Here is an 8,727-nt window from a genome sequence, read left to right as displayed (position 1 = left end):
AAATAAGCATCGAAATAAATGAAATAGAAGGTAAACATACAATAAAAATCAACAAAGCTAATTTTTTTAAAAAGAATTTAATTGTTAAACTCCTAGAAAGACCCACGAAGGGAAAAACAGTAAATGACTCGTACCAGGAATGAACTAGTAAACTATTCTAAATATTTAAGAAAGAATATGAATCTTAAATACACTTTTTCAGAAGATGGAGAGAAGTAAACACTTCTCAATATTGCATTAGACAAATATATTCTTGGTATCAAAATATAACAAGGACATCACAAGAAAAGGAAAGTAAAAAGCCAATATCACTCTTAAGCATAGATACAAAAATCCTAAACATGATATTAACAAATCAAATCCACCAATAGAGAAGAGGCATAATACATTAAGACTAAGACTAAGTGGGATTGGTTTTGCCAGGTTGGGATTGAAAAATCAACCCATGTCATCAACCATATTATCTGGCTTGGCTCTGTGTCCCCACCCAAATCTCATGTTGAATTATGATCTTCAGTGTTGGAGGGCGGGCCTGCTGGAAGGTGATTGGATTATGGAGTTGAATATCCCCCTTGCTGTTCTCATGTCAGTGAGTTCTTTACAGCAGTGTGAGACTGGACTAATAAAGATAATTGGTACCAGAGAAGTGGGGCATTGCTATAAAGATACCAGAAAATATGGAAGCAGCTTTGGAACTGGGTAATGGGCAGACATTGGAATAGTTTGGAGGGCTCAGAAAAGACAGAGATGAGGGAGAGTTTGGAATTTCCTAGTGCTGATTGTGATATTGATAGTGAAGTCCAGACTGAAGTGGTCTCACACGGAGATGAACTTATTGGGAACTTAAGCAAAGGTTACTCCTGATCTGTTCAGTGTTGTCAATGAAGTGTCGAAGTCCCTCACTACTCTTATATTGCTCTTTATCTCTTTCATTAAGTCTAGTCTTGTTTTGTTTTATAATTCTGGGTGTTCTCACATTGGATGCATACATAATTAGGACTGAAATATCTTCCCATTGAATTGATCCCTTTTATGTCATGACTTTCTTTGTCTTGCTTTTTACTGTTATTGGCTTAAAGTCTGTTTTGTCTGATATAAATATAGAACACTCCTGCACAGCTTTGGTTTCTATTTGTGTGAAATATCTTTTTCCATCCCTTTCCCTTGCATCTATATATCTTTACTAGCTAGAATAGGTTTCTTGTAAGCACCATATAGTAGGATCTTGTTTTTTATCTATTCCACCAGCCTATATCTTTTAAGTGGAGGATTTAGTTCATTTACATTCAAGGTTACTATTGTTATGTGAGGTCTTGTTCCCATTATAATGTTAATTGTTTCCTAGTTGCTTTGTAGTCTCAATAATGTAATTGGTTCATAAGACCTGTGATTTTATGCTTTTGTGTATTGTTATGATGGTGAGGATCAGTATTGCCCTTTGGTTTTCATGTTTAAAACTTTGGGCATTTCTTGTAGAGAACCAGTTTGGTGGTGATCAATTTCCTTAGCATTTGCTTATCTGGGAAACACTATTTCTCCTTCATTTATGAAGCTTCATTTAGCAGGATACAACATTCCTGGCTTGCAGGTTTTTTCTTTGAGAAAAGTGAGAATAGGACCTCACTCTCTTCTGCCTTGTAAGATTTCTGCCTAGAATTCTGCTATTAGTCTGATGGGATTTCCTTTACAGGTTATTAGACACTTCTCTCTTTCTACTTTTAGTATTTTTTTTCATATTGACTTTGGACAGTCTGATCAGTCTGATGGCTATATGCGTTGATGAAGTTTATTTTGCAAAGTATCTTCCAGATGTTCTTTGATCTTCTTTTATCTTGAAGTCTAAATCTCTAGCAAGACCAGAGAAATGTTCCTGAATTATTCCCTGAAATAGGTTTTCCAAACTTTTTGTTTTTTTCTTCTCCCTTGGGAATACCTATAACTCACAGTTTTGGTCACTTTACATTGTACATTCTTTACATTCTTTTTTCTTTATTTTTGTCTTCAAACTTTAAAATTCTTTCTTCTGCATGGTCTAGTCTATTAATGCTTTCAACTGTGTTTTGTAATTCCTTCAATGAATTTTTCCTTTCCAGAAGTTCCAGAAGAATTTAAATATATCTCTCTCTAGCAAATTTTTATTTTATATTTTGAATTGTTTTGCTGATTTCTTTGCATAGATTTTCAACTTTCTTTTGGATCTTATTGAGCTTTCTTGCAATTCATATTTGAATTCTTTATCCATCACTTCAGAATTTTTATTTTAGTTAAGATCCATTGCTAGAGAGCTAGTGTGACTTTAGGGGTATTGAAATAGCCTGTTTTTTAATATAGCCAGAGTTCTTATGCTGGTGTCTTTTCACGTGGAGAAGCTGTCACTTCTTATTTTTGTATATGTTTTTGTTTGAACAGGACTTTTTCATTTCACCCTTTGAGAGTGTGACTGTGGCATATGTTGGGAGATTTCTTTGGCTTTGCTTCTGAGTGCTTTTAGGAGGTCAAGGTTCTGTATGAATTCTTTTATAAATAGCCCTAGTGGGGTGATTTTCTCAAATACTGGCTATTTGTAAGTTGCAGTAGCAGTGTACTGGGCATGTGAGCAAGCTCACTGCCTCTTGCAGAAATGGAGAGCTTTTTAGGAAGCTTATCTAATTCCTCAGAGCTGTGCACATCTGTCAGCAGGTGCTGTATTTGGTTGTATAGTTCCACTTCCCGTCCAGTAGGTGGTAATTTAGTAGTGCCAGGTGGAGTGGTAGCAGTGGGATTTATGCTTGCCCTTTGTTAATCAGGAGAAATATTCTGATATCTTGGGTGCTGAGTAGGGCTATGGGACTCCCAGGGATCCCCATCTAGTGTTTGACCACTGAGGCAAGTGGAGGGGGCAAAGCTGGGTGTAGCTGAGTCAAGCAAGCCCTTGGCCAGGCTCTCTAATAGCAGGTGCAAGCACGGACCCTGGCAGGGTTTGGCCCTCTAATGGCAGGTGCAAGATCTGAATCTGGAAGCGTTCAGAGTTCCGGTCACTGGAGCAACTTTCCAGGGAGGGATGGAGGTGCTTCTGCCATCCCAAAGAACCCCCATGGAGGACTGGGGAACTTTCCAGAATTCATAGCCAAGCAGGTGGTAGTGGGACTCACCCAGCTCCCATGCCCCCTACCAGATGGGTCTCCCTCCAGTGTCTGGTAGCCAGCAGCAGACCAGAACAGCTAGCCCAGTTACTAGCAGACTGCACTTAGATCATGAAGACGCCCCAGGCTGAAAGAATCCTTGCCTAGAGGCAGAAACTGTGGATCTCAGGCCATACTCTTTCCAGTTTGGTCCATGAAGGGAGGGGTGCCCAGTTCTCACACAACAGTGCAAACCATACCACACTCTATTCTCAGTTTTGACCATGAAAGCATCTCTCTGCTTAATGTCAATTCACATATCTCATCACCATGCCTATGCACAGTGTGCTTGAGTCCTAGGGAAATAGGGCTGGACCAGCAGACTTGTCCTCACACCCCCTGGACGCAAGCACTAGTTGTGATAGGGGCAGGCTGCTCCAGGTCCAGCAGAATACTCAGGCAGTGTGGCTGCACTGCAGCTCTGCTGACAGGAAAGGCAGGGCCCTCTCCATGGGAACAACCAAGTAGGCAGCTTTGGGGATGACCAGGAGGCATGGGGACATGGTCCCAATGTGCCTCAATCTCACAGCAAGCTGCAGCAGCAGGCAGCAGAACCATCCCTGGGATGTTTGGGAGCAACAGGCCTCCCGCCTCCCTCCCTGGGCTTATCCTTTATTTTCTCTTTTAATTCTTACAGTGACAACATAAGGCAGAATCTGTAATTTTTTTCCCATTACAGATGGTAAAACTGAAGCTTAGAGAGCTCAATTAACTTAACCAAGATCATGCAACCAGGAACAGGTAAGATAGGGATTGGAATCCAGGCTTTTAACCATGACTACTTTTAACCAATGCTGCTGGCTCCTTAGTTGGTACAGGAACCTTAGTAATAGTCTTTTAAATCTGAAACGCATTAATCCAGAAATGTTATGTCTATGTATATTATAAATGGGAAAGTGTATGGAAAGATGACAGAAATAGGGGCCAAAATATGTAGAATTTAAAATCTGCCTGGGTATAGCTAAAACCACTCAGAGAAGAAACACTTCAGCACCTGATAATAGATGGGCTTACAATATCCTGTTATACTTTCTTTCATGGAAGGCTGGTCCAGAGCCGCCAGACTTTTATGAGGACTGTGACACTTTACCAGTTATGTGACCTTGAGGAAGACAACCTCTCTAGGCCTCGGTTTTCTCCTTGGTAAAATCAGGGGACTGGAGGTAGTTATTTTTAAGTCCCTTTCAGCTGTTTCATCCGGTGACTTCATGATGTTAGAATTTATTCCATTTCTGCCATTTGAACTGTCTCTTTTTAACGCAGGCCTGGCTATATAGTCCTTTGAGCTGTCTAATCTAGTTTTCTGCCCACTACAGTCCAGATCTTCCAGAAACAATATCAGATGTGAACGTAACACTTACTTTTCTCATCTTTTTTTTTTTTGATACACATGGAATATCTCAGAAACAAATGCCCTTTAATGTAGGAGTGGTGGGCTGGGCATGGTGGCTCATACCTGTTATCCCAACACTTTGGGAGGCCAAGGTGGGTGGATTGTGAGGTTGAGCTGTTGAGATCATCCTAGCCAACATGGTAAAACTCCATCTCTCCTAAAAAAAATACAAAAAAATAGCCAGGTGTGGTGACCTATACCTGTATTCCCAGCTACTCGGGAGACTGAGGCAGGAGAATAGCTTGAACCTGGAAGGCAGATGTTGCTTTGTGCTAAGATCATGCCACTGCACTCTAGCCTGGTGACACAGCAAGACTCTGTCTAAAAGAAGAATAATAATAATATAGGAATTGTTGTACACCCATATTATGAAATAGTATATAGGTATTTAACCTAGGAAAATGGAACATTTGTATATAACAAATATATATATATATATCGAATTTAATCTTTTTTACCTTTATTTGTTATAAATATGTAACATACATAGAGAACAATTCATGATGAATTGTTAAATGAAAACTGTATGTTGCAGAATAATACTTATGGTAAAACTGATTTCTTTAAAGAAGGAAGGAAAGAACAGATAAAGATAATGATGAAGAAAGAGAGAGAACAAAAGGCATAGGGGAAAGGAAGTTAAGAAAGAATTATGTACGTGCGTCTGTGTCGATATGTGTGGGTTTTTGTGACCAAGAACCTGTTAAGTTTTTCTTTATGTGTTTCTTTATAGTTTGACTTTTTACAATACACACATATTTCTTTTGTAGTAAAATAAGACAAAAAAAATCTTATCTTCCAAAAAGATTTAGTTTCATATCATTTCCACAGAACACTGACCACCCCTCATCTTCCCTTTTCTCTTCTGTTACGTATTCTCCTCTCTTCCCCATAGAGAATCACTGCTTTCATGTATTTATCACCAGCTAAGCAGGTTTTTAGTTTTACTTAATAATAGCAAAATAAAATGTGCCCCCCACCACTTTTCCAAAAAGCACACTTTAATTTTATCGTGCTGTTTAATATGCTTTTTCAAAAAGTCCTATTAGAGACTGCCTACTGGCCCCTGACCCTGTTGAAAGCCCTCCTCAGGAGTGAACTCCCACTACAGGAAAGCAATTATCTGGTATTTTATGTTGCCAGCAAGTTATCACTCCTAAAGCACTGGGATCACCTGTATGTTTACATATTTCAAAGGAAAATGTCTCTAACATTTTTAGGAGAATGTGAAACTATCTTTTTTAATGTTTGACCCGCAAGGAAGCTCTGGGAATGTTATTACAATCCAAATCAAATCCTTTTGTGGTTCATGGAACAAAAGAGAGATGGGGGGAAAATAGAACAAAAGAAAAGCAGCCCATTATTGTTTTTTTCAACAACGGTTTTGATATGTTAAAATATGCGAGGGGCCGGGTTCGGTGGCTTGCACCTATAATCCCAGCACTTTGGGAGGCCTAAGCCGGTAGATGACCTGATGTCAGGAAGCCGAGACCAGCCTAGCCAACATGAGGAAACTACATCTCCACTAAATAATGCTAAAAAATTAGCTGGGCGAAGTGGCGCATGCCTATAATCCAAGCTACTCAGGAGGTTGAAACAGGAGACTCACTTGAACCTTGGAGGTGGAGGTTGCAGTGAGCCAAGATTGCACCAGAGCACTCCGGGCTAAAAGAGCAAAACTCCATCTCAAAGAAAAAAAAATACATGTGAGAAAATGAAGGACAATTTGATCACAATGTTAGGATGTTAAAATTAAATGAGGATATAGAAACCATTGAATTCAGTCCCTATGTTTTACAAATAAAAAACATGAACACCAGATAGGAGAAATTATTTGCACAAGTCACGCAATGAGGTGTTAGGAGTGTTGAGATTATGCTCTCCATTTCCCACCTTTCAATAATGAGGTGAGCATACTGGGCTTTGGAGGCAGGCAGACCTGATTTGGAATCTTAGACCTCCACTTAATAGTTACGTGATATTTTATTTACTCATGTAAAATAAAAAATGTGATGTTTATCTCATAGGGTTATTGTGAAAATCAAATGAAATAGTTTATATAAATAGCTCAGTACAATGTTTAGGGCACAGAAAGTGCACGTAAAACATTAGGTTTCATATCTATTTTAATGTTCCACCCACTCTGTGTCTTTTATTTGCAGTTCAGTGATTGCATATCTTTCTAGTGCAATTTATCTTGCTCTTACATTTACGAGGCAAAACACAGCCATCCCAAATTATCCCTTTATATCATTTAATATGGTTCGGCTCTGTGTCCCCACCCAAATCTCATGCTGAATTATAACTCCCAGTGTTGGGGAAGGGGCCTGGTTGTAGATGACTGGATAATAGGGGTGGATTTCCACCTTGCTGTTCTTGTGCAAATGAGTGCGTTCTTAGGGGGTCTGTTGGTTTAAGTGTGCGGTGCTTTCCCCTTCACTTGCATTCTCCCCTGCGGCCATGTTAAGACATATTTGCCTCCCCTTTGCTCTTCTACCATGATTGTGAGTTTCCTGAGGCCTCCCAGCCATGCTTCCTGTACAGCCTGCGGAACGGTGAGTCTATTAAACCTCTTTTCTTTATAAATTACCCAGTCTCTTTGTAGCAGTGTGAGAATGAACTGATACACACTGTTCTGGTTTTCTTATGTTTTTCATGGCCTGGAAACTTTTATTCAATATAGTACTGGAAGTCCCAGCCAAATAGGCAAGAAAAAAAGTAAAATGATCCAATTGGAAAGGAAGAAGCAAAATTATCTCTATTTGCAGAACACATGATATAGAACACTCTAAAGATTCCACAAGAAGTCCTGTTAGAACCAGTAAATTCAGCAGAGTAGCAGGACACCATATCAACACACAAAAATTAGTTTCATTTCTATACACTAACAATGAACAATCTGAAAAAGAAACTAAAAAAATTTTATTTACAATAGCATCAAAAATATAATACTTAGGAATTAATTAAACTAAGGAGGCAAAAGACTTGTACAATAAAAAGTATAAAATTTTACTAAGAGAAATAAAGACATAAATGAAAACATATCTCATGTTCATTGACTGAAAGACAATGTTGTAATATTGCCAGAATGTCAAGACTGCCCTGTGGGCAGTTTTATATAGAATTAATGCAATACTGGTATAAATATCAGCAACATTTTTTTTTGCAGAGGTTAAAGTAAATCTATCCCCAAAATTATATAGAAACTTAAGGAACCCCCAAATCAGTATAATTTTGAAAAAAAAAAAGTGTAGGACTCTCACTTTCAGATTTCAAAACTTACTACAAAGCTATGGTAATCAAAACAATGTGGCACTGACATAAAAACAGATATAGATACCAATTGAATGGAATATACCAATAGAAAGCCCAGACATAAACACTCACATTTATGCTCAAATGATTTTTGGAAAAGGTGTCAAGAACATTCAAGGGGGAAAAGACAGTCTTTTCAACAAATGGTGCAGGGAAAACTGGATATTTACGTGTAAAAAACTAATTTTGATGCTTACCTAACATCATATATAAAATTAACTTGAAATGGATGACATACCTAAACATAAGAGCTGAAATATAAAAACATTTAGAAGAAAACATAGGGAAAAAGCTGTATGACTCTTCATTTGGCAATAATTTCTTGGATATGACTTCAAAGGCACATGCAACAATAACAAGTAGACAAACTACGCTTCATAACAACTAAACACCTTTTTTTTTTTTTTTTTTTGAGACGGAGTTTTGCTCTTGTTACCCAGGCTGGAGTGCAATAGCGCGATCTCGGCTCACCGCATCCTCCGCATCCCGGGTTCAGGCAATTCTGCTGCCCCAGCCTCCTGAGTCACTGGGATTACAGGCACGTGCCACCATGCCCAGCTAATTTTTTGTATTTTTAGTAGAGACGGGGTTTCACCATGTTGACCAGGATGGTCTCGATCTCTTGACCTCGTGATCCACCTGCCTTGGCCTCCCACAGTGCTGGGATTACAGGCTTGAGCCACCGTGCCCGGCCAACTAAACACCTTTTTGTATCAAAGGAAACATTCAACAGAGTAAAAAGGCAATCTATCTATTATAGACTTTGAGAAGCTGTTAGCAAATTATATAACTGTAAGGGGTTAATATTCACAATATATAGATAACTCCTAAAACTCAATCACAAAAAAAATCCAGACC

At 38.7% G+C, this 8,727-nt stretch overlaps 1 long non-coding RNA gene across 1 annotated transcript; it reads right to left on the bottom strand.

Annotated features, from left to right (window-relative positions):
* Positions 1-462: 462 nt before the first annotated feature.
* LOC116531218 lies at positions 463-6,942 on the bottom strand. The gene is made up of 3 exons (XR_004260315.1): positions 6,861-6,942; positions 6,494-6,505; positions 463-475 (listed from the first exon to the last, which is right to left on the bottom strand). It is a non-coding gene; the product is annotated as an uncharacterized LOC116531218 (long non-coding RNA).
* Between the last annotated feature and the right edge of the window lie 1,785 nt (positions 6,943-8,727).

This window comes from Sapajus apella, unplaced genomic scaffold (assembly GCF_009761245.1).
Source record: "Sapajus apella isolate SASKATOON/1434 unplaced genomic scaffold, GSC_monkey_1.0 scaffold69, whole genome shotgun sequence".
In the NCBI taxonomy this organism is placed as follows: domain Eukaryota; kingdom Metazoa; phylum Chordata; class Mammalia; order Primates; family Cebidae; genus Sapajus; species Sapajus apella.
This window is presented reverse-complemented; position numbering and strand designations above follow the sequence as displayed.